Source organism: Oncorhynchus mykiss, chromosome 11 (assembly GCF_057628025.1).
Source record: "Oncorhynchus mykiss isolate SJ-2025 chromosome 11, ASM5762802v1, whole genome shotgun sequence".
Lineage (NCBI taxonomy): Eukaryota > Metazoa > Chordata > Actinopteri > Salmoniformes > Salmonidae > Oncorhynchus > Oncorhynchus mykiss.
Window position 1 is genome coordinate 69,533,132 of NC_143032.1, and position 27,254 is coordinate 69,560,385.

Below are 27,254 nucleotides of genomic sequence, written 5' to 3' on the forward strand. Positions count from 1 at the left end.
AGTCTCACATAATGAACTGCAGCTACTCACTGTTAACTAAATGGCTGGTACATTGTGTCCACAAACGTACTCAAGGAAATAGACATTTGCAAAATTATTCCATGATGTTAAGTAAAAAGCAAGTGCACAGGCTTGACTAGTCAGATTGGCAGGGATATGATCAATCGCGGCACTGTCCATGGTTCTGAATCTCCTCTACTAGGCCGATTTGCTTGTCTGTTTGTTTCGCGGAGAATCAGATATGTTCCCTGTGACCAAGTGTGACAAGGTTAGCAGGTTATCATAAAGTAAAAAACAGCCACAACCTTTGAAATCCCCCTGATAGACATGTGCAAGGGGAGAGAAAAGGGCCTGACATCTTTCTGTCAAAAATAAGCTAAAATTCATGTAATTTTCACTAGGCTAATAACCTCATCTGTCTACATTTAAACTAGGCTACATCAACAAATTGTGTGGTGACTGACAGAACTTTGAGTTGATTAAATTGTGACAAAAACAACATGAATCCCTAGATTCCTGTCTATATTTCTTGATTTACAGTGGTATAATTATGTCAGATTATTTTTGCTTGTATTATATGCTTTTACATAGCATTTCCGGTTTGAACGGGAATACCGGGATGGTTGCAATTTTCTCCGGGAAGGAAAATGTGTACATTTTCTGGAAAAAAAACTTGTTTCTTGACTGTGTTCAGCTCCCTAATAATTACCAAAATGAAAGCTAGACAGTCACTGAGAATTCCAGAAAAAAGACCACAATAGGTCCTCCAGACCTCATTGAAGACCAAATGCGCACCCCGGGGAAAAATGAGTTTGTACTCCTGATCTAAAGTGTAATTTATTGGACACTGCCTTTCTGCCTGCACCTAATTTATACTTCCTCCCAGCCTCTTCCTCTTCTCAAACCAACAAGTATTTTAGAGTGCTTTACCCGAAGGTCCACATTGTCTACTCTCCAGATAAACAGAATTAGCACCTCCCTGAAGCACTGCCTACCATCCCATAGTATATGCTTGCTTCACACAGCGGCACTCAACACCAACCCCACTATATTAGGACAATAGATCACTGTTAACGACAGCCCCCTAGCATGACTACTGGGACCTTTTATATCGGTCCTTTGTGAAGCTTTATTAGGAGAGATAAAACAGGTCAACTCCAACGTGGCCAGGGCTACGTCCCAAATGGCACCCTAATACCTTTATGGTGCACTTAATGCACTACTTTTAGGGCTCTGGTCAACAATGGTGTACTATATAGAACATAGAGTGCCATTTGCGATGCATTCAGGATGATATGAACCCCAGTGGCCACCAGGGAAATAGGATACAGTACGTGTGAGATGGGGGGGATAAGAAAAAGTGATTGTCACCTCAAGCGTTTTGATGGAGTGTCTCTTTTATACATATGTGCTACTGTTGATTTACTTACTGGAGTACATCAGATACCACAAAGAGCTTCTGAGTGGGACGAATGCGTTTCTACGTCTCGCTTTTTACAATTGGTTTAGTTTATTTTTCAAGCCATGCATTTTACATGACTTTTCACATGGCCAAGATAGTATTGCCTTCTGCACAACACATCTACACTGTCTTTTTGGTTCATGACAAGCTTTTCACTGACAGAAGGGACATCAATGAACAAACAGGATAGAGAGTGGGTGAAGATTCCGAGTGCAAGTAAAATAATTATGGTCACATTCAGTATTATGTTACTCCTACTACTACCCTAACTAATCATAAACCTTAGTCTGACAGCTGGGGTTGTTGAGACTAGGTTGCAGCATGGCACACAAATGACCACCTTGGAACAGGTGCAGTTAGTCAGTGCCTGGCCTGAGGTAATACGACACTGAGACCAGGGCTCAGTCTCCAGTCTCAGAGGAAGTAGCAGCTTTATAGGAAATACAAAGAGGAATCCTTTGACAGGACCTTGTGACTTCGTTATTCCACTTGTGCTGTCCACACAACACCAGTGGATACCGGCCCTCAGCTACACGCACAGACACATACATGTACAGACACATACACACACACAGACACATACACACACGCACAGACACATACACACACACAGACACATATACACACACAGACACATACACACAGACACATACACGCACAGACACATACACGCACAGACGCATACACACACACAGACACATACACACACGCACAGACACATACACACGCACAGACACATACACACATGCACAGACACATACACGCACAGACACATACACACACGCACAGATACATACACGCACAGACACATACACACACACACACACAGACACATACAAACACACAGACACACGCACAGACACATACACACAGACACATACACACACGCACAGACACATACACACACACACACACAGACACATACAAACACACAGACACACGCACAGACACATACACACAGACACATACACACACGCACAGACACATACACGCACAGACACATACAAACACACAGACACATACACACACGCACAGGCACATACGCACATGCACAGACACATACACACACGCACAGACACATACACACATGCAGACACACACACACGCATGCACAGACACACACACACGCACAGACACATACACACGCACAGACACATACACACGCACAGACACATACACACGCACAGACACATACACACGCACAGACACATACACATACGCACAGACAAATACACATACGCACAGACACATACGCACACGCACACGCACAGACACATACACAAACACATACACAAACACACAGACACATACACACGCACAGACACATACACAGACGCACAGACGCATACACACACACGCATAGACACATACACACACACACAGACACATACACACACACAGACACATACATACAGACATACACACACACAGACACACACACACACACACAGACACACACAGACACATACACACACACAGACACAGACACATACACGCACAGCTATAGGCAAGGATCTGGAGGTCCATGACTGTTCTCTCCCTCTGCTTCACTTGTGTGGTGCTGCTGGTCCAATTAGGCAGCTTCACCTGCTCCTCTGGGGGTCTGACTACAGAGCCCCATCTGTCAGGCCCATGCTCTGCCACTGTCATGTCAGCTTCAACAAATGGCTAATGGGAGACCTATGTCAGTCCCTAAAAGCCTTACATTTCAATAACCATCACTTTTTCCAATTGAAGCCCTCCCAACTGACAGCGCTGAGATCACAGTCACACGCTATCCTAACAATATGCTATTTGCTTTACTCTGAACATCTTTAAAAATGGCAGTTTGTTGCAATGTTCTCTAGAACATTGGCATAAAAAATAAGGGCAGAGTAGGTATGCTCATCTGCATTTGATGTTTAAAAACGACTTAAGACTCTCAGATACACATATACACAGTAAAACTTCTGGTCATGCAGGGTACACAAGATGATATTCATGAAAGTCGTTTGGCTCTAGGCCTACATGACCTTAAAGTGATTCAAGGTAGGGCCTTTGGACTCGAAACCCCCCCCCCCCCCCCCCGGCGGTTGTTGGACAATCCTACTTGGTGACACATTGATGTATGAGTTCCAGTTTTGCTCCCTTTCCCCCTCAGCTCTGAGGAGAAGGTGTGATGATCAGTGCCACTTGATGTGTCAGTGGGATGGATAAAAATAGCTATAGAGATTGAGCAGGGAGTGAGACTTGACTCGCCCAACTCGTATGTGCACGTAAACTCAATTGACATTGAAAGGCTCTGGAAGGTTCTTGACCACGGTTGCGGGAGCCAATCTTTTTCAAGGTCAATAGTCCATAGAGTGCTTTTCAAATCTCTCTTTGTCAGGAACATGAAACTGATGTGTCAACATCAGATCAGAACAAAATAAAGTGTTATACTGATCCCTCTGTAATTATTGGGACAGTGAAGCATGTTTTCTTCTTTTGGCTCTATATGCCAAAAGTTTGGATTTGAAATTAAACAATGACTGAGGTTAAAGGGCAGACTGTCAGCTCTAATTTGAGGGTATTTTCATCCATATCGGGTGAACCCATAGCGACCAAAATTATTGGGGAAAATTCACTCATACAGTGCCTTGCGAAAGTATTCGGCCCCCTTGAACTTTGCGACCTTTTGCCACATTTCAGGCTTCAAACATAAAGATATAAAACTGTATTTTTTTGTGAAGAATCAACAACAAGTGCGACACAATCATGAAGTGGAACGACATTTATTGGATATTTCAAACTTTTTTAACAAATCAAAAACTGAAAAATTGAATAAATATTAAATATACCAAATATTTAACGTTTTACAACTTTAATACACATACGTGAATTTGTCACACTACCTTAGGTCCCCTAAAAATGGGAGTGTCATGTAGCAAAAGTGCTATAATTTCTAAAGGGTTCACCTGATATGTATGACAATACTCTCAAATTAAAGCTGACAGTCTGCACTGTCATTGTATGATTTCAAATCCAAACCTTGGGAGTACAGAGCCAAAAGAGGAAAAAAATGTGTTACTGTCCAAATAATTACAGAGGGCACTGTACATTGAGAACACAATGGAACACTGCTATCAATACTTTTTAAAAGCGTTGCCTCACCTACAATACAAGCAATCAACCCCACTTGGATGGCGAGAGCAGCCCTCTCCGCCCGCCTAGTGAAATCTAACTCTTTCAAATATGCTTACTACTCTACTATACCTGGCTATACCCTGTATTTTACTGTCAGATTTGCTTGGTATATCCCATCTTTTTGTAGCTGTAGGCTCCTCAAAATGCATAACTTGGTGAGTTTTTTTGAAGTTTATGATCAAGTGGGATGGAGGGCAGGGACTATAACATGGACTTGAGAACAGCAGAGTCAGCATGTTGCATTGTGGTGAATCCAGAGAAGAACTCTGCCAGGCATCTGAATAGTAACAGCTATTACACCACATGAGTTTCACTCTGTCTGCATCTAAAATTCAGCCATAGGCTTCTAGTCAATGCAGCCATAGGGTTCTAGTCAATGCAGCCATAGGGTTCTAGTCAATTTAGCCATAGGGTTCTAATCAATGCAGCCATAGGGTTCTAATCAATGCAGCCATAGGCTTCTAGTCAATTTAGCCATAGGGTTCTAGTCAATTTAGCCATAGGGTTCTAATCAATGCAGCCATAGGCTTCTAGTCAATTTAGCCATAGGGTTCTAGTCAATGCAGCCATAGGGTTCTAATCAATGCAGCCATAGGCTTCTAGTCAATGCAGCCATAGGCTTCTAGTCGATACAGCCATAGGCTTCTAGTCAATGCAGCCATAGGCTTCTAGTCAATGCAGCCATAGGCTTCTAGTCAATGCAGCCATAGGTTCTAGTCGATGCAGCCATAGGCTTCTAGTCGATGCAGCCATAGGCTTCTAGTCGATGCAGCCATAGGCTTCTAGTCGATGCAGCCATAGGCTTCTAGTCGATGCAGCCATAGGCTTCTAGTCGATGCAGCCATAGGCTTCTAGTCGATGCAGCCATAGGCTTCTAGTCGATGCAGCCATAGACTTCTAGTCGATGCAGCCATAGGGTTCTAGTCGATGCAGCCATAGGGTTCTAGTCGATGCAGCCATAGGGTTCTAGTCAAAACTAGTGAGGGGGAATGTATTGGTCTACTGCTGTTGGTTCATCATAGTTTGTATTATAGTACATTCCATTGTCTTCTCTTTAAATTGTTTCCCTCACAGTTGAAACTCAGCTGACAAAAGGCTTAAGGACTGCATGATTAAGTGCCCTATTAAACCCAGGTCAATTATTTATGTAGTTACAATATCATCTCATTCTCTGACTGAGTTCACTTTTAATGAGCAATTCTCTCATTTCAATTTTCACTCTACGCAGTAGGCATCTAACTTTGTCACAGGTGTGAAACGAGCTGCTAAAAAGAACCATGTTTCATTAGGTAACCACTTAGACCTGTGTCGGTTGGTCCCAAAGCTACTATTCCAAATATTGAGGCTATAATTTTGAGGCTATAATTATCATGGCTATCACCATTAACATTACAGCAGCCAGAGGCCATTCACCCTCTCTGGTAAACACCTGGGAAATAGGAAAGACAGAGAGAGGGAGTGACAGAGAGGGAGAGCGAAAGAGAGAGGGAGGGACAGACAGACAGAGAGATAGAGAGACAGAGGGAGACAGAAAGAGACAGGGACCTATATCCCAATAGAATCTCCGTACTTTAACGGTGACAGCTTCGCCATCCTAGAGGTGGAGATCAACAATTTCCAGACCCAGGGACATGTACTAGTCTGTGGCAACCTAAATGCCAGAACTGGACAAGAACCTGACACCCTCAGCACACAGGGGGACAAACACCTACCTGGAGGTGACAACATTACCCTCCCCCATATGCCCCCCTAGACACAACTATGACAACATAACCAACAAAAACGGGTCACAACTCCTGCAGCTCTGTCGGACACTGGGTATGTACAGTGAGGGAAAAAAGTATTTGATCCCCTGCTGATTTTGTACGTTTGCCCACTGACAAAGAAATGATCCGTCTATACTTTAAATGGTAGGTTTATTTGAACAGTGAAAAACGCATATGAAAAATGTTATAAATTGATTTGCATTTTAATGAGGGAAATAAGTATTTGACCCCTCTGCAAAACATGACTTAGTACTTGGTGGCAAAACCCTTGTTGGCAATCAGAGGTCAGACGTTTCTTGTAGTTGGCCACTAGGTTTGCACACATCTCAGGAGGGATTTTGTCCCACTCCTCTTTGCAGATCTTCTCCAAGTCATTAAGATTTCGAGGCTGACGTTTGGCAACTCGAACCTTCAGCTCCCTCCATAGATTTTCTATGGGATTAAGGTCTGGAGACTGGCTAGGCCACTCCAGGACCATAATGTGCCTCTTCTTGAGCCACTCCTTTGTTGCTTTGGCCGTGTGTTGTGGGTCATTGTCATGCTGGAATACCCATCCACGACCCATCCTGGAATACCCATCCACGACCCGAGGGAAGGAGGATCTCACCCAAGATTTGACGGTACATGGCCTCGTCCATCGTCCCTTTGATGCGGTGAAGTTGTCCTGTCCCCCTAGCAGAAAAACACCCCCAAAGCATAATGTTTCCACCTCCATGTTTGACGGTGGGGATGGTGTTCTTGGGTTCAAAGGCAGCATTCCTCCTCCTCCAAACACGGTGAGTTGAGTTGATGCCAAAGAGCTCCATTCTGGTCTCATCTGACCACAACACTTTCACCCAGTTGTCCTCTGAATCATTCAGATGTTCATTGGCAAACTTCAGACATGCATGTATATGTGCTTTCTTGAGCAGGGGGACCTTGCGGGCGCTGCAGGATTTCAGTCCTTCACGGCGTAGTGTGTTACCAATTATTTTCTTGGTGACTATGGTCCCAGCTGCCTTGAGATCATTGACAAGATCCATCCGTGTAGTTTTGGGCTGATTCCTCACCGTTCTCATGATCATTGCAACTCCACGAGGTGAGATCTTGCATGGAGCCCCAGGCCGAGGGAGATTGACAGATCTTTTGTGTTTCTTCCATTTGCGAATAATCGCACCAACTGTTGTCACCTTCTCACCAAGCTGCTTGTAGCCCATTCCAGCCTTGTGTAGGTCTACAATCTTGTCCCTGACATCCTTGGAGAGCTCTTTGGTCTTGGCCATGGTGGAGAGTTTGGAATGTGATTGATTGATTGATTCTGTGGACAGGTGTCTTTTATACAGGTAACAAGCTGAGATTAGGAGCACTCCCTTTAAGAGTGTGCTCCTAATCTCAGCTCGTTGCCTGTATAAAAGACACCTGGGAGCCAGAAATCAAGGTGATTTTCTGTATTTTTGTTTTAGATTCCGTCTCTCACAGTTGAAGTGTACCTATGATAAAAATTACAGACCTCTACATGCTTTGTAAGTAGGAAAACCTGCAAAATCGGCAGTGTATCAAATACTTGTTCTCCCCACTGTACATGATCACATACAAATCTTAGAATCAACATTTAAAGACTACCAGAACACATTGAATTCTCCAAATACATTGAGTGATAGAGAGTGAGAGTGACAGAGAGCAATAGAGAGCGAGAGCGAGCGAGATAGAGTGAGAGAGAGTGAGAGAGAGTGAGAGAGCGATATAGAGAGCGAGAGAGAGCAAGTTAGATTGTGCAAGCGCGAGAGCGGTTGCGAGAGCGAGGTAGAGAGCGAGGTAGAGAGCGAGAGCGAGGTAGAGAGCGAGATTGAGAGCGAAGTAGAGAGCGAGGTAGAGAGCAAGCGAGATAGCAAGATAGAGAGTGCGAGAGTGAATTAGAGAGCGATAGAGAATGAGGTAGAACGTGAGAACGAGAGAGAGCGAGGTAGAGAGCGAGGTAGAGAGCAAGAGCGAGGTAGAAAGGGAGGTAGAGAGCGAGCGAGATAGAGAGAGCGAGAGAGAGCATGAGAGCGAGGTATAGAGCGAGCGAGAGCGAGTTAGAAAGCAAGGTCGAGAGCGAGAGAGAGCAATAGAGAGTGAATTAGAGAGCAATAGAGAGCGAGAGCGAGGTAGAAAGCGAGAATGAGAGAGAGAGCGAGGTAGAGAGCGAGAGCAAGCACGAGAGCGAGGAATAGAGCGAGCGAGAGCGAGGTAGAAAGCAAGGTCGAGAGCGAGAGAGAGCAATAGAGAGCGAATTAGAGAGCAATAGAGAGCAAGAGCAAGGTAGAGAGCGAGAGCGAGGTAGAGAGCGATAGCGAGCAAGATAGCAAGTTAGAGAGTGAGAGTGCAAGATAGAGAGCGAGAGAGAAATAGATAGAGAGTGAGTGCGAGGTAGAGAGCGAGAACAAGATAGAGAGCAAGGTAGAGAACAAGATAGAGAGCGAGATAGAGAGTGAGGTAGAGAGCAAGAGCGAGGTAGAGAGCAAGAGTGAGAGTGAGGTAAAGAGCAAGGTAGAGAGCAAGTGAGGTAGAGAGCGAGCAAGATATAGAGAGAGAGAGTGAGAAAGAGAGCGAGAGAGAGCGAAAGAGAGCGATAGAGAGCGAGGTAGAGAATGATAGAGAGCGAGAGTGAGGTAGAAAGCAAGGTAGAGAGCGAGAGCGAGGCAGAGAACGAGAGAGAGTGAGGTAGAGAGCGCGAGAGTGAGATAGAAAGCAAGCGAGAGCGAGTGCGAGGTAGACAGCAAGAGCGAGAGATAGAGCGAGGTAGAGAGCGAGGTAGAGAAATAGAGAGTGATAGAGAGCGAGGTAGAGAGCGATAGAGAGCGAGCGCGAGAGAGAGCGTGAGAGAGAGCGATATAGAGTGATAGGGAGCGAGGTAGAGAGCGAGAGCAAGGTAGAGTGAGAGCGAGGTAGAGAGCGATAGCGAGCGAGATAGCAAATTAGAGAGCGAGAGTGCAAGATAGAGAGCGAGAGCGAGAGAGATATAGATAGAGAGTGAGGTAGAGTGTGAGAGCAAGATCGAGAGCGAGAGAGATAGCAAGATAGATAGCGAGAGAGCGAGATCCAGAGCGATATCCAGAGCGAGATAGAGATATAGGTAGAGAACCAGGTAGAGAGTGAGAGAGAGCGATAGAGAGCGAGCGAGAGAGAGCGAGAGAAAGCGAGATAGAGAGCGAGACAGAGAGCTAGATTGAGATAGAGAGCGAGATAGAGGTAGAGAGTGAGGCAGAGAGTGAGGCAGAGAGCGAGGCAGAGAGCGGGAGCGAGATAGAGAAAGAGCGAGATAGAGAGAGAGCGAGGTAGAGAGAGAGAGCGAGGTAGAGAGAGAGAGAGAGCGAGGTACAGAGAAAGCGAGGTAGAGAGCGAGCGAGAGAGAGAAAATAGCACAATCATCAGATTGCAGCAAAGTATTATGGGTTGCACCAGATAAAGAGAGGACAGAGGAAGAGAAGGGCGATCATTATATGTACACCACAACACACTGCTGAGACTTACTTCTCTCCCTCAGCCATTGGTGTCAGACACAGACCAGATTACTTCTCTGCAGGGACGTTCTGCTCCACCAGGCAATCTCAACACAATCATGCGGCCGGTAGTGACAGTGGTTCCCTGTAGCGCTTCATTAATAGCTGGCGTAAAGGGGGAAGTTATGATGAGCTACTGTAAAGTGGGTTTAGCAAACCATTGTATGCTTAACCCAAGTAGATCATGTTAAATTAATCACCTATTGTTTATTCTGAATGGACATATGTCTGTCTGTCTGTCTGTCTGTCTGTCTGTCTGTCTGTCTGTCTGTCTGTCTGTCTGTCTGTCTGTCTGTCTGTCTGTCTGTCTGTCTGTCTGTCTGTCTGTCTACAGTATATATTACCTGCCCCCCCGACAAATTTTCCCAAAGTGTATTCTCACTCCATCTGAAGTGATGCTCAGTGGCCACCTCTGGGTGAGGAAGAAACAGATCGTTCTTCTTTGACACTCAGGTCACCTAACTACATGTAAATTAAGTACAGTATTACAACAAAAAGGATGACTGTTGTTTGGGTTTCCTTCTCACCATTCATGTTGACGTTCAGTTTCTCGACTGATACTCCATCTGAGAAGGATTGTCTGCATTAGTCAAAGCCCCCCCAACACACCTGAGAGGATGAGGTGTGTTTGAAAGGATATATGGGGGAAAAGCTAATACCAGAATACTATTACAACAGAGTGAAAGGTATGGATTCAGAAAATAAGTACTGTACCGTAGTTACAACATGAGCAATAGGCCCCATCGGAGGAGGGGCCTAAAGTTTAACTGTGTGCATGAAGCAAAATAATAATTTAAGCATATTTTACAGAGCGGGGAAAGAAAGACTAGCCAAGAAATGTCATTTGAAATGGCTGACAGGCACTTACATGTTGCACTCCCCCTGTCCTTTCAAATGCACTGCAACACCATAGCTTTGGATTCATAGACAGTTCAATCATCTTGTCTGTATCCATCAAACACCTAAACCCCTCAATGGTTTACGAGGAATAGGAATTCATTAGCAAGTCAGAAGTCTCTTATAGTCAGTTTGTAGCCCAACGTCAGCAAATGTAAGGATAACATGTTGTGTGGGCTACATAAGCATAAGTCATGTAAATTACGCTGGCACTGACACAAACTGTAAACAGTTTCATAAAAGAAGGGATTAGAGCAAGCATAATAAAGACACCTGGAATAGTTTAACTCGTAAACACCACACAGGAAGCACAGGAGACAGGAACCGCGCAGCATCAGAGGAAAGGAGCGAAGCGTTAAGATAAACGTATATATTGGGAATGACACAGAAAAAGAGGACATTCAGCCTAATCTCCAGAGCTTTTTTCCCCCTTAATTGAGCCAATTTTTTGTCATCAGAGGGTTTCCTGGCAACAAGTAGGGTAAATCATGAGCAATAGCCCCCCCGTCTCTCAACAGCTGTACTGACTATGCAGAATAAGTCAGCATGTTACTCCTGCTTGGCTGGGCCCGTTTGAGGGGGAATATTTTACACGCATCATCTAAATTACTGTCAGGGGAGACAGCACTACAGAGATATAAGGCCTGTGTCCCAAATGGCACCCAATTCCCTATATAGTATGCTAAATAGGGAATAGGGTGTCATTTGTGACACAGCCAAGGCTGAAGTGAAGGACGGCTAGTGTAATCTTAGTAGAAAAAATAACATTTCATTGCCCACTCTTACTTGGCCTGTCCCTGGTCTCCAGGGAGGGAGAGGGAGAGCAGGCATGCCGCAGAGGAGAACTGGATGGCCATCAGAGAGAAAGATGGCCTGGGGCAGGCTGGGCAGTGAGAGAGAGGTTTAGGCATGAGTCCCAAATGGCACTCTATTCTCATTTGGGCCCTGGCCAAAAGTAGTGCACTACAGTATATAGGGAACAGGGTGCCATTAGGGACCCAGTTGAGGATTATGCCTGGGTGGAAGAACCCTTGGACACAAGGTTGTGTGATCCATAGCTCTGAATTCTCCTCTTTGGCCTTTACACTCCACATCTGCAGGTTAGCATTTTCTGTCATGAATCTTGTTCTGGAGGCAGCTCTGCAGAGTGGTCACTAGCTGACAGCCACAAAGTCATAACATCTTATTTTAAACCTAACCCCAACCACACTGCTAACCTTAATGCATAACCTTAAATTAAAAACAAAAAGCAAATGTTTCATGAATTTTTACTGGCATCTGGCCCATCTAGCAGAAATTGCTCAGTTCTGCCTCAAAGAAAAGACTCCCAATAAATCCCAATAAACGTCAACCTGCTCCAGATCTCTCTCTCTCTTTGTCCACACAGAAGTGTGCGTGTGGAGAACGATGGCCCTATCTCATGGTTTAATAAGGGACTGACATTGCTGCTAACATTTGCCCTCTATTAAATCAAATTAGATTTTGATTTAATGATGATCACGTACCCACACAGATGAATAACAAATCATGTTACCTCCTTCAAATCACATCATCACTTTAGAACAATAACCTCATACACAGTGTTTGTGCTTCATGTGAATGATATCCACCGGATCAGGCCATGTACAGCAGGGATACTCCAAACATACTGGATGTGTCCCAAATTATACCCTATCCTCTACTGTACATAGTGCAGTACGTTTGACCAGAGCGCTATGGGACCTGATCAAGACTAGTACACTATATAGGGAACAGGGTTCACACGTCTTTGACGTCCAGGTGTTAACTCAACGGACAAAGTAGAAAATATATTAAAGTAACCACAAGTAATCCTGCATTGTTTTCCTTCATGTCACCCTGTGTTTTCCTTTTGATTTCCTCCATTAAAATCCCGGCGCAGCATTTCTCAGATCCTGCATCTCTCCCAGTTATAACGCAACAAGGTCTACTGTGTTTTTCATCCTCTACTCCAACCCCAAGGGCTAAAATAGTATTTTTTTTAAATCAAAACAGACCCATTCCCTGAACAGAGAGCCACTAAGCCTATTCAGCAGCAGCATACTGTCATGACGAGGTTTATGACCCTCATGAATACCTTTCCCCCTTTTCTCTCTCTACTCTACAGAATGGAGTCTTGGAAAGCCCTTTGTTAACATAGAGAGAGTATGGTAACATCAACAAGTTGGGGAAATAGGACACTCTTTATGTAATCAAACCAGTTGAAAGTGTCCATTGGGACTTAAAGAATATGATGTCAGATCAGTTGTCGTCTGAGACATTATTACTGATGATGGGGCGGCAGGTAGCCAAGTGGTTAGAGCGTTGGACTAGTAACCGATAGGTTTCAAGATCGAATCCCCAAGCTGAGAAGGAAAAAAATTGGTTGTTCTGCCCCTGAACAAGGCAGTTAACCCACTGCTCCTAGGACGTCATTGAAAGTAAGAATTTGTTCTTAACTGACTTGCCTAGTTTAATAAAGGTAAAATAAATGATAGGACGACATAAACTGTATCTTGGAAAGTCTACATATTCTAGTTATCAGATTCACATGGAATTGTTGTGCAATTAACATTTTTAAATATGAAACTATTTGTGAAAAGATTAAATGTAATTTTAGTTTTTAAAACGATAGAATTGTTTTCATAATTAAAATATGCTCAATCAGTGGCCACGCCCATGTGAATACCCATTGGTTGGAAATGATGAACCAAGACGACAGGCTACAGCGTATCCACCCAGAAATATTATTCAAACGACAAGGGAGCTCTCGGCTTGGCAACCCAGCATTCCATCTTTGACCAATCTATCGAAGCGCAGCTTAGAGTAAATATATTTCTTGCCTTTTCCTTTTCCGAATGGACGGTTATTTAGAATGAATAAGATTCTGTATTTACAATAGCATAGCTTCATAAGGTCCGATAGAGACCCAATCCTTTTGTTCCTCAGTCTTCCGCACCTTCATCAAAACCCAACCCCCTTTCTTTGTGTAACCAGCCGTCATATCGGTTTTGTCCGCTAGGGATGTTTTCTTTTATGACATAATTAGTAATCAATGTATGATCCATCCTGTGAATATGTAAATATGTGTGATTATTTAGGTATTTAGTAAATTTTGTATTGCTGATTCAACTTGTTAGCCAGGGTTCGTGAAGATAACCAATAATTTTACAACGTTCAGATGAGACTGAATAAGGTGACGATTAATAATTGACTGCTATTGATATAAAAGATAACCAGGTCTTTAAGAGTTTATTCGGAAGACAACAGCTCTATAAACATTATTCCGTGGTGCCCCGACTTCCTAGTTAATTACATTTACATGATTAGTTTAATCAGGTAATATTAATTACAGAGAATTGATTTGATAAAATAGCATGTCATATATCACTTAATCCATAGTAAAGATACAACAATACCCACTTAACATTAGAACACAATGCCAGGTTTTTGCTGCTCATCCTAATATTATGGTAAAACAAATATAGAATCTGAAGCATTTTATGTATCAGCCTTCCTGGACTCCAGGAAGAGTAGCTGCTGCTAATGGGGATCCTAAATACAAATACAAATGTTCCTGCTGTATGCCATTTCTCCAGCTATACTACTTTTTTTAACCTTAATGGCACCTGTCGGAACTTGTTATCAGTATAAAAGACACCTGTCCACAACCTCAAACAGTCACACTCCAAACTCCACTATGGCCAAGACCAAAGAGCTGTCAAAGGACACCAGAAACAAAATTGTAGACCTGCACCAGGCTGGGAAGACTGAATCTGCAATAGGTAAGCAGCTTGGTTTGAAGAAATCAACTGTGGGAGCAATTATTAGGAAATGGAAGACATACAAGACCACTGATAATCTCCCTCGATCTGGGGCTCCACGCAAGATCTCACCCCGTGGGGTCAAAATGATCACAAGACCGGTGAGCAAAAATCCCAGAACCACACCGGGGGACCTAGTGAATGATCTGCAGAGAGCTGGGACAAAAGTAACAAAGCCTACCATCAGTAACACACTACACCGCCAGGGACTCAAATCCTGCAGTGCCAGACGTGTCCCCCTGCTTAAGCCAGTACATGTCCAGGCCCATCTGAAGTTTGCTAGAGAGCATTTGGATGATCCAGAAGAAGATTTGGAGAATGTCATATAGTCAGATGAAATCAAAATATAACTTTTTGGTAAAATCTCAACTCGTCGTGTTTGGAGGACAAAGAATGCTGAGTTGCATCCAGAGAACACCATACCTACTGTGAAGCATGGGGGTGGAAACATCATGCTTTGGGGCTGTTTTTCTGCAAAGGGAACAGGACGACTGATCTGTGTAAAGGAAAGAATGAATGGGGCAATGTATCGTGAGATTTTGAGTGAAAACCTCCTTCCATCAGCAAGGGCATTGAAGATGAAACGTGGCTGGGTCTTTCAGCCCCAAAACATCACTGCTCTAGAGGAGATCTGCATGGAGGAATGGGCCAAAATACCAGCAACAGTGTGTGAAAACCTTGTGAAGACTTACAGAAAACATTTGACCTCTGTCATTGCCAACAAAGGGTATATAACAAAGTATTGAGATAAACTTTTGATATTGACCAAATACTTATTTTCCACCATAATTTGCAAATAAATTCATTACAAATCCTACAATGTGATTTTCTGGATTTTGTTTCTAATTTTGTCTGTCATAGTTGAAGTGTACCTATGATGAAAATTACAGGCCTCTCTCATATTTTTAAGTGGGAGAACTTGCACAATTGGTGGCTGACTAAATACTTTTTTGCCCCACTGTAATTGACAGATTAGGATAGAAAACACTCTAAAGTTTCCAAAACTGATATTGCAGCCGAAACCCTGAGGAAAATCCAATCAGGAAGTGCCTCTTATTTTGAAACCCTTCTGTTCCTATGCATGTCTATCCTCCATTTAAAGGGATATCAACCAGATTCCTTTTTCTCTGGCTTCCCTAAGGTGTCAACAGTCTTTAGACATAGTTTCAGGCTTTTATTTTGAAAAATTAGTGTGAAAGATCACATTGCGTAAGTGGATAGGTGGGGGCTCTCAGAGTGAGTTTTTGCGCTACAGAGTAAAGCCTCCATTGTTCCTCCCACTGTTATTGAAAAACCTAAACACTCTTTTGACATATTATCGAATATATATTTTAAAAACTACCTGAGGAATGATTATAAAAAACGTTTGACATATCTCTGTGGACATTATGAAGACTATTTGGAATTTCCGTTTGCGTTGTCGTGACCGCTCTTTCCTGTGGATTTCTGAACATAACGCGACAAACAAATGTCGGTATTTTGGGTATAAAAATAATCTCTATGGAACAAAAGGAACATTTATTGTGTAAATGGGAGTCTCGTGAGTGAAAACATCCGAAGATCATCAAAGGTAAATGGTTAATTTGATTGCTTTTCTGATTTTCGTGACCAAGCTTCCTGATGCTTAGTATACATAATGCTATGCTAGGCTATCGATAAACTTACACAACTGCTTGGATTGCTTTCGCTGTAAAGCATCATTTCAAAATCTGAGACGACAGGTGGATTAACAAAAGGCTAAACTGTGTTTTCCAATATTGCACTTGTGATTTCATGAATATGAATATTTTTTTGTAATATTATTTGACTGTTGCGCTATGCTATTCAGCGGTTGCTGACGAAAATGATCCCGTGACAGGGATGGGTAGCGTCAAGTTAACAAATCAAACAGATTTCTCAGAAATGAAACATGTAAGTCCGAGTTGAAGGCTATTGACATTCAGCAAGACAGGAACTGTCACGCCCTGATCTATTTCACCTGTCTTGGTGATTGACACCTCCAGGTGTCTCCTGTTTTCCCCATTAGTCCCCAGGGTATTTATCCCTATGTTTCCTGTCTCTCTGTGCCAGTTCATCTTGTTTTGCCAAGTAAACCAGCGTTTCTTCTAGCTCCTATTTTTCCCAGTCTCTGTTTTTTTCTTTAAAAAAAACTCCTGGTTTTGACCCTTGCCTGTCCTGACGCTGAATCCACCTGCCTGACCACTCTGCCTGTTCTGACCTCGAGCCTGCCTATCCCCTTGTACTGTTTGGACACTGACCTGGTTTATGAACTCTCGCCTGTCCTCTTGAACTGCCTTTTGCCTACCCCTTTCGGTGTAATACATATCAGAGCTCAACCATCTGCCTCCTGTGTCTGCATTTGGGTCTCGCCTTGTGCCCTTAAAGGAAAATCACAAACAATAATAATCTTGCAGAAAAACATACATTTTCTATTTTCAGAACGTGAGAGGCAGCCGATTCTCAGCCTCATTAGTTATTTATGGCCTCTGACGTCCGAACATCTGGTCATTCACTGCAAATAGTCCACGGATCACTGAAGCCGCCTGCATCACACCATAGAAATGTGCCCCTGAGCTTTTTGGAAATCACATAGGCTACACAGCTACACATTTACTGCAGCTCTGCTCTACTGCACCCAACTGCTCCGTTGATCAGCAGTCCTTCAAGGTGTTCGTGCTGTGGATTTTGCTACAGCTACACACAACATACACTGGAAATTATGCAGAACAATGTCGATCTTTATGTTAATAATAATACACTCATCTTTTAAAGTAAACATTCACATGCTGTCTGATATTTGAAATTCTGAGTGTTTGGGAGGAAGGGATGGGTAAACAATGTTGCATTGTTGCAGATAGAGAGATAATGTAGATCATGATCATATTCATTTCTGTATCTCTCTGAACATTTCACACCATATAAAAAGCCACAGCTGGACTAACTCTGACCAAGCTGCTTAAAAATGAACACACCTTACAAGCGCTGCAAACATGACCATTCTTGAAGAAATGGGGGAACTTGGAAGTTAAAACAAAAGGGTGTTAAGATTTACCTCTCTGAGCAACTTCACTAGCCAAATCTCCCAAAAGCAAGAAATTATTTTATTTTTGGGGGGTGGATCAGCTTTAATATTGCAAATATACTGTGGCTTCTATCAATGTAATTGTCTGCATCATTTCCAATCACCCATATATTTTAAATATATACAGAGCCAGTAAAAGGTTTGGACACACCTACTCATTCCAGGGTTTTTCTTTATTTGTACTATTTTCTACATTGTAGAACAATAGTGAAGACAAATCAAAATATATTTGGATTTGTTTAACACTCTTTTGGTTCCTACATGATTCCATGTGTGTTATTTCATATTTTTGATGTCTCACTATTATTCTACAATGTAGAAAATAGTAAAAATAAAGAAACACTTGACTGAGTAGGCGTCCAAACTTTTCACTGATATTGTATATATAAAAACATCCTACATATCTTAATGTCCACAACTAACAAATAATATGCGTAATGTAGGCACTTCATTTTGGGAAACGATTATTATTCATCCTAGGAAGAGGCAGGTGAAAGCAGCTGCGGTCATCCCCCTCTTCAAAGGGGGGGGACACTCTAGACCCAAACTGCTACAGACCTATATCTATCCTACCCTGCCTTTATAAGGTCTTCGAAATCCAAGTCTACAAACAGATTACCGACCATTTCGAATCCCACCGCACCTTCTCCGCTATGCAATCTGGTTTCAGAGCTGGTCATTGTTGCACCTCAGCCACGCTCAAGGTCCTAAACGATATCTTAACCGCCATCGATAAGAAACAATACTGTGCAGCCGTATTCATTGACCTGGCCAAGGCTGTCGACTCTGTCAATCACCACATCCTCATCGGCAGACTCGATAGCTTTGGTTTCTCAAATGATTGCCTAGCCAGGTTCACCAACTACTTCTCTGATAGAGTTCAGTGTGTCAAATCAGAGGGCCTATTGTCCGGGCCTGGCCGTCTCTATAGGGGTGCCACAGGGTTCAATTCTTGGGCCGACTCTTCTCTGTATACATCAATGATGTTGCTCTTGCTGCTGGTGAGTCTCTGATCCACCTCTACGCAGATGACACCATTATGTATACTTCTGGCTCTTCTTTGGACACTGTGTTAACAACCCTCCAGACAAGCTTCAATACCATACAACTCTCCTTCCGTGGCCTCCAACAAATTCCTCCTTTGGCCGCTTCTCCTTCCAGTTTTCTGCTGCCAATGACTGGAACGAACTTCAAAAATCTCTGAAACTGGAAACACTTATCTCCCTCACTAGCTTTAAGCACCAGCTGTCAGAGCAGCTCACAGATTACTGCACCTGTACATAGGAGAATTCCTAAGTAAAATACAAAGGTTGACATAACTCAAAGTATTGAATGAATGAGGACTTGTTATAAAATGAGGACTTGTTATAAAATGAGGACGTGTTGTAAATGAGGACGTGTTATAAATGAGGACGTGTTATAAAATGAGGACGTGTTATAAATGAGGACGTGTTATAAATGAGGACGTGTTATAAATGAGGACGTGTTATAAATGAGGACGTGTTATAAATGAGGACAAGTTATAAATGAGGACAAGTTATAAATGAGGACGTGTTATAAATGAGGACAAGTTATAAATGAGGACTTGTTATAAATGAGGACGTGTTATAAATGAGGACTTGTTATAAATGAGGACGTGTTATAAATGAGGACGTGTTATAAAATGAGGACGTGTTATAAATGAGGACGTGTTATAAAATGAGGACTTGTTATAAATGAGGACAAGTTATAAATGAGGACTTGTTATAAATGAGGACTTGTTATAAATGAGGACTTGTTAACCGTTATAATCAAAATATATTAAAAAGGTAAAATAATTATTAAAGAATAATGAGAACTTGTAATTTAATAACGTATACGGTGTCATGGCACAAACATATTGGGGTAAGTAGAAAGAGTGGAAAATGTGTCCGCTATTTTAGACAAGCAGAGCACTACACACATGTTTCAGTGAATTTTTTAAACGGGGGTTGCTTATATAATGATGAATCTCCACCATTGCCTTAAACTAACATTGAGAAAATGGGCTCACACCCAGCAAACACTCTTTAATGCCACTGCTTTAGGCTACTGAAGATCAATACCTCAGAGATCTGGTTATAAAATAACCATATACCATGTACTTTCTTTTTTATTTGCAATACAACACAGTGAGTATGGATTTTATTCATGACTTTCATTATGTGGAGCACAGCACCCGCTTTTGTTTTACGTTCAACCATTCCTGTTATGAATGACCATGCAGAGCTTTATGTAACATATGCCTTCTACTTGAACATTGGACAGTCCCACTCTGCCATTTCCCATGCTTCATCATGTCAGGCAAAGCTACACAGCCTTTCGACAGGTCATCATTGTAAATAAGAATATGTTCTAAATTGATTTACCTGTATAAATACAAAATATACAGGTATAAACAGTATATTCACGCTCAGATTTTGTGAAATGTTTAAGTCTGTTATTAAGTAAGCGTATAGATCAACTGCTCAGCCTACATTTACCACTTCATATCAACTAGGCGACTTTTAATTTAAAATGTTTCAACTCGCTAGTCTGTTGAGCCATCTCCTGCTAGATTGAACAATATGCATCTTCTAGCGATCTACTGATAGGATAGATACACACGGCGAGGCAGGGCTTAACGTGACCACACCCCCGAACAGGGTAAAACCGTAGGGTACTCCCGTTACTCCTATGTTAAATTGCTTAATTTACTCAACCTGACAATGGCTGTTTTATGATTTTTTATCATTCTATAAACATTTTGGATATGCTTGGTAGGTTGTTTTTAACATACTTCCATGTTGTCTAAAAAATCAACTACATCATATCTAAAAACACTAATTCTAAACGTAAAAATGTAAACATGAATAGATTGACTGTCTTATGGAATGTATGTCATGATTATCAGCCAAAGTGACGATTCCAACTGAATTCTTAACTAGCTAGCTAACCCTGCTTTTAAGATGCCAGTACGCTGTTGCATACCATTTTGCAGTGGTGGAAAAAGTACCCAATTGTCATACTTGAGTAAAAGTATGGTCTCCCCCTCTTCAAAGGGGGAGACACTCTAGACCCAAACTGCTACAGACCTATATCTATCCTACCCTGCATCTCTAAGGTCTTCGAAAGCCAAGTTAACAAACAGATTACTGACCATTTTGAATCACATCGTACCTTCTCCGCTATGCAATCTGGTTTCCGAGCTGGTCACGGGTGCACCTCAGCCAAGCTCAAGGTCCTTAAAGATATCATAACCACCATCGATAAGAGACATTACTGTGCAGCTGTATTCATAGACCTGGCCAAGGCTTTCGACTCTGTCAATCACCACATTTTTATTGGCATACTCAACAGCCTTGATTTCTCAAATGATTGCCTCGCCTGGTTCACCAACTACTTCTCTGATAGAGCTCAGTGTGTCAAATCGGAGGGCCTGTTGTCCGGACCTCTGGCAGTCTCTACGGGGGTGCCACAGAGTTCAATTCTCGGGCCGACTCTCTTCTCTGTATACATCAATGATGTCGCTCTTGCTGCTGGTGATTCTCTAATCCACCTCTACGCAGACAATACCATTCTGTATACTTCTAGCCCTTCTTTGGACACTGTGTTAACTAACCTCCAGACGAGCTTCAATGCCATACAACTCTCCTTCCGTGGCCTCCAACTGCTTTTAAACGCAAATAAAACTAAATGCATGCTATTCAACCGATCATTGCCCGCACCTGCCAGCCCATCCAGCATCACTACTCTGGACGGCTCTGACTTAGAATACGTGGATAACTACAAATACCTAGGTGTCTGGATAGACTGTAAACTCTCCTTCCAGACTCACATCTCAATTAAATCTAGAATCGGCAACAAAGCATCCTTCACTCATGCTGCCAAACATACCCTCGTAAAACTGACCATCCTACCGATCCTTGACTTCGGCGATGTCATCTATAAAATAGCCTCCAACACTCTACTCAGCAAACTGGATGCAGTCTATCACAGTGCCATCCGTTTTGTCACCAAAGCCCCATATACTACCCACCACTGCGACCTGTATGCTCTCGTTGGCTGGCCCTCTCTTCATACTCATCGACAAACCCACTGGCTACAGGTTATCTACAAGTCTCTGCTAGGTAAAGCCCCGCCCTATCTCAGCTCACTGGTCACCATAGCAGCACCCACTCGTAGCACGCGCTCCAGCAGGTATCATGTATATCTCACTGGTCACCCCCAAAGCCAATTCCTTCTTTGGTCGCCTTTCCTTCCAGTTCTCTGCTGCCACTGACTGGAATGAACTGCAAAAATCACTGAAGCTGGAGATTCCCATCCCCCTCACTAGCTTTAATTAAGAACCAGCTGTCAGAGCAGCTCACAGATCACTGCACCTGTTCATAGCCCATCTGTATACAGCCCATTTATCTTCCTCATTCCCATACTGTATTTATTTATTTTGCTCCTTAAGGATACTTGAGTGTAAGAATACTTGCACCTGGAGATTACGCACCAATTTCGACGCAGGACACCAGGCGGACACCTGGTAAATGTGGTCTCTTATGGTCAATCTTCCAATGATATGCCTACAAATTCGTCACAATGCTGCAAACACCTTGGGGAAACGACAGAAAGTGTAGGCTCATTCCTTGCGCATTCACAGCCATATAAGGAGACAATGGAAAACAGCGCCTCAAAAATTTTGCTCACTTCCTGTTTGAAGTTTCATCTTGGTTTCGCCTGTAGCATCAGTTCTGTGGCACTCACAGATAATATCTTTGTTATAGTTAGTTTTGGAAACGTCAGAGTGTCTTCTTTCCAAAGCTGTCAATTATATGCATAGTCGAGCATCTTTTCGTGACAAAATATCTTGTTTAAAACGGGAACGTTTTTCATCCAAAAATGAAATACTGCCCTTAGAGTTTCAAATTAACATCTCGCACTAGCCAGACAAATAATGACGTAACTATATTGTGACAGCTTTACTGTCAGTGTTAGCAGGTCGGGTAACGAATTAGGGTGTCCGAATAAGAGTCGACGAATAGGTATCATGCAAATCATTTGTTGTTGTGACAGCCAAGTATGTTGCGTCGACCCGACACGCAAGCGTCCCATCTAGACACCTGGAAATGCAAATGCGCTACGCTAAATGCTAAATGTACTCGTTAAAACTCAAACGTTCATTAAAACACACATGCACATGCACATTATCTGATAGCATGCAACACCCCAAAATACCTGAAGGCGACGTAAACAAAAGAATTAGCGTAGCCGGCGCTACACAAATAGCAGAAATAAAATATAAAAAACATTCATTACCTTTGACGAGCTTCTTTGTTGGCACTCCTATATGCCCCATAAACATCACTATTGGGTCTTTTTTTCGATTAAATCGGTCCATATATACCCAAAATATCCATCTATGGAAACTGTGTGATTCAGAAAAAAACACAGTTTAGAAACGCAGCGTCATTTTTTTAAATTAAAAAAGTTGATGATAAACTTTCACAAAACACTTCGAAATACTTTTGTAATCCAACTTTAGGTATTAGTAAACGTTAATAATCTATCAAATTGAACACGGGGCGATGTGTATTCAATAGCTCCACGTCTTCAAATCATGTTCGGGAAATCTCTCTTCCAAAACTTCCTGTCGGAGACCGGATGGAATGGAATCTCTCTCCTTTGTTTGACCAAGAAATAACTCCCAGGAAATTGACAAGACTGGCGACATCAAGCTGTAGGAATTGCAATCTCAGCCCCATTTAATATGGTGTCCCTTAAACAATACATGCAAGTGGCGCATGGATATTTTTTCCAGTTTTCAGTGACCAGTTTTTATTGCGCTTTTCGATGAAACACACGCTCTGTTATAGTCACAGCCGTGATTTAACCAGTTTTAGAAACGTGAGAGTGTTTTCTATCCACACATACTAATCATATGCATATACTATATTCCTGGCATGAGTAGCAGGACGCTGAAATGTTGCGCGATTTTTAACAGAATGTTCGAAAAAGTAGGGGGTCGACTTAATTAATAAGAACACCAAGGCTGCTGAAAAAGTTTATTGAAAGGACAGAAAAAGTGTCAGTAGTTTGCTGAGGATACAGCCAAAGTTTGGCTTATTGCATGGGAGTAATGGGAGTACCCTACACGGTGGAGGGGTCATGTTAAGCCACGCTTTGCCGTGTGTATCTATAGCCATCTGTCAGTCACAAAGCGAGCGATGAAAGAGAAACGCATCAGAGAGGAAGAGGCGAAGCGAGAGGATTAACTCTCGCCAAAAATCTGTCCAAAATAAGCACAATGCATTTCATTGGGCTTATTTTGGACCTTGTCACCCACCTTCCTACATTTGGGGACAATGACTCCCATTGTTAGGGCGGAGACATGTGCATCTCGTCACTCAAACACACACACACACACACACACACACACAGTCAAAAGTTTGGACACACCTACTCATTCAACGGTTTTTCTTTATTTTTTACATTTTCTACGTTGTGGAATAATAGTGAAGACATCAATACTATGGAATAACACCTATGGAATCCTATATTAATCAAATAAAGTGTAAACAAATCAAAATATATTTTTACATTTGAGATTCTTCAAAGTAGCCACCCGTTGCCTTGATTACAGCTTTGCACACTCTTGGCACTTACTCAATTAGCTTCATGAGGTAGTCACCTGGAATGTAGGTGGTCTGGTGAATCCAAATTTGAGATTTTTGGTTCCAACCGCCATGTCTTTGTGAGACACAGAGTAGGTGAATGGATGATCTCCGCATGTGTGGTCCCCACCGAGAAGCATGGAGGAGATGTGATGGTGTGGGGGTGCTTTGCTGGTGACACTGTTGGTGATTTATTTAGAATTCAAGGCACACTTAACCAGCATGGTTTCCACAGCATTCTGCAGCGATACGCCATCCCAACTGGTTTGCGCTTAGTGGGACTATCATTTCTCTTTCAACAGGACAATGACCCAAAACACACCCCAGAGTGGGTAAGAGCTATTTGACTCAAGGAGAGTGATGGAGTACTGCATCAGATGACCTGTCTCAACGTCAACAGTGAAGAGGCGACTCCAGGATGCTGGCATTCTAGGCAGAGTTCCTCTGTCCAGTGTCTGTGTTAATTTTCCCATCTTTTATTTTTAATGGCCAGTCTGAGATATGGCTTTTTCTTTGCAACTCTGCTTAGAAGACCAGCATCCCGGTGTCGCCTCTTCACTGTTGACGTTGAGACTGGTGTTTTGCGGGTACTATTTAATGAAGCTGCCAGTTGAGGACTTGTGAGGTTTCTGTTTCTCAAACTAGACACTATAATGTACTTGTCCTCTTGCTCAGTTGTGCACCGGGGCCTCCCACTCCCCTTTCTATTCTATTTAGAGGCAGTTTGCGCCGTTCTGTGAAGGGAGTAGTACACAGTGTTGTACGAGATCTTCAGTTTCTTGGTAATTTCTCGCATAGAATAGCCTTAATTTCTCAGAACAAGAATGGAATGACGAGTTTCAGAAGAAAGTTATTTGTTTCTGGCCATTTTAAGCCTGTAATCGAACCCACAAATGCCGATGCTCTAGATACTCAACTAGTCTAAAGAAGGCCAGTTCTGCTTCTTTAATCAGCACTACAGTTTTCAGCTGTGCTAACATAATTGCAAAAGGGTTTTCTAATGATCTGGTTGCAGTCAAATTTATTTACACGGAGGGAGATTTGCAGGAACCACGTAAGTAGTAACGATGAGTCGAAATCCACGACTTAACAATAATTAGGCTTTGACACATTCATTCATTCATTTTCTTTTGCGTGTTTACATAACAAGCCATGCAGAGTCGTGGTGCATAGTAGGCTATTTACTGTGCGTCAATTGACAACTGAGCAGCATTTGTTGACTAGTTTATAAAAGGTGTCGAACAGACAGAATAAAGTTATTCTCCATCCCTTTGCCATTTAGAAATCATCTTAATGGCATATTCATGGCATGAGGCTAGTAGCATAGCATCTCTCCATTGTATACAGGCAGGTTGACATCAACAACAAATATTCAAATAATGAGATGTATCCACCAATCCAAAAAAAGGATAGGCAGGAGCTAGACAGCCCGTCGTGCCGCTTTGTTGACAACAACTCCCATTGTTAGGGTTGTCAGTATATCCATAAAGGTTGGTGTAGCCGAACCGCAGAGAGTCATTCATTTGGCTCCCTAATTTGCATAGGCTACTGGTAAGCAGTAACGGTGCATGGGTAAAATCACTTGGGAAGCCAAGCCCCCGCAAAAAAAGCCCTATTACAACCTATGTTGGGATAATTGCGTTTTTTGCTCTGTAACCTGTTAGTTCACATGCCTTGCCACCGTGATATATAGGCCTAAAGATGAGACAATAAGAAAGTGGCAGAATAAGTTAACCTGTTTGGGGTAGGGGGCAGCATTTTCACTTTTGTATAAATAGCGTGCCCAAACTGAACTGCCTCCTACTGTGTTCCAGATCCTAATATATGCATAGTATTAGTAGTATTGGATAGCAAACACTCTGAAGTTTCTAAAACTGTTTGAATCATGTCTGTGAGTATAACAGAACTTATTTTGTAGGCGAAACCCCGAGAACAAACCATTCTGATTTTTTTTCTTTTTAAGTCACCGTCTTTTCAATAAGTCACTGTCTTTTTCATGGGGAATCCAAAATTCTAACCGACTTTCCTGCCATTCCTACCACTTCCACTGGCTGTCACCAGTTTGTAGAAATTGGTTGAGGTTTTTCCTTTGTGTAATGAAGAAGTACCATAGCTCAGAACGAACGTCACTTCATGTGTACCTTTTGATAGAGGCGCGTAAACCAGAAAAGTAGCGTCAGTTTGTTTTGCTCCTGTATTGAACACAGATCATCCCGTCTTCAATTTGATCGATTACATACATTTAGAAATACCTAAAGTTGTATTACAAAAGTGGTTTGAAATGTTTTGGCAAATTTTACAGGTAACTTTTGAGATATTTTGTAGCGAGTTGCGTAAGTTGGAAGCAATGTTTTTCTGGATCAAACGCGCCAAATAAATGGACATTTTGGATATACAGTGGAGCAAAAAAGTATTTAGTCAGCCACCAATTGTGTAAGTTCTCCCACTTAAAAAGATGAGAGAAGCCTGTAATTTTCATCATAGGTACACTTCAACTAAGACAGACAAAATGAGAAGAAAAAAAATCTAGAAAATCACATTGCAGGATTTTTAATGAATTTATTTGCAAATTATGTTGGAAAATAAGTATTTGGTCAATAACAAAAGTTTATCTCAATACTTTGTTATATACCCTTTGTTGGCAATGACAGAGGTCAAACCGTTACAGTGTCTATGGGGTCATATTGCACTTCCTATGGCTTCCACTAGATGTCAACAGTCTTTAGAACCTTGTTTGATGCTTCTAATGTGAAGGAGGGGGGAATGGGACCTGAATGAGTCAGAGGTCTGCCAGAGTGGCATGAGCTGATCACGCGTGCTCACGTGAGAGGTAGCTGCATTCCATCGTATTTCTACAGATAAAGGAATTCTCCGTTTGGAA

General features: G+C 42.4%; 1 protein-coding gene and 1 pseudogene across 4 annotated transcripts in view; one reads left to right on the plus strand and one right to left on the minus strand.

Annotated features, from left to right (window-relative positions):
- Positions 1-3,621, plus strand: part of LOC149979673 (uncharacterized) — a 53,997-nt pseudogene extending 50,376 nt beyond the window's left edge.
- Positions 1-27,254, minus strand: part of LOC110536281 (netrin receptor UNC5D) — a 214,593-nt gene that overhangs the window by 133,703 nt on the left and 53,636 nt on the right. The window lies entirely within an intron of this gene.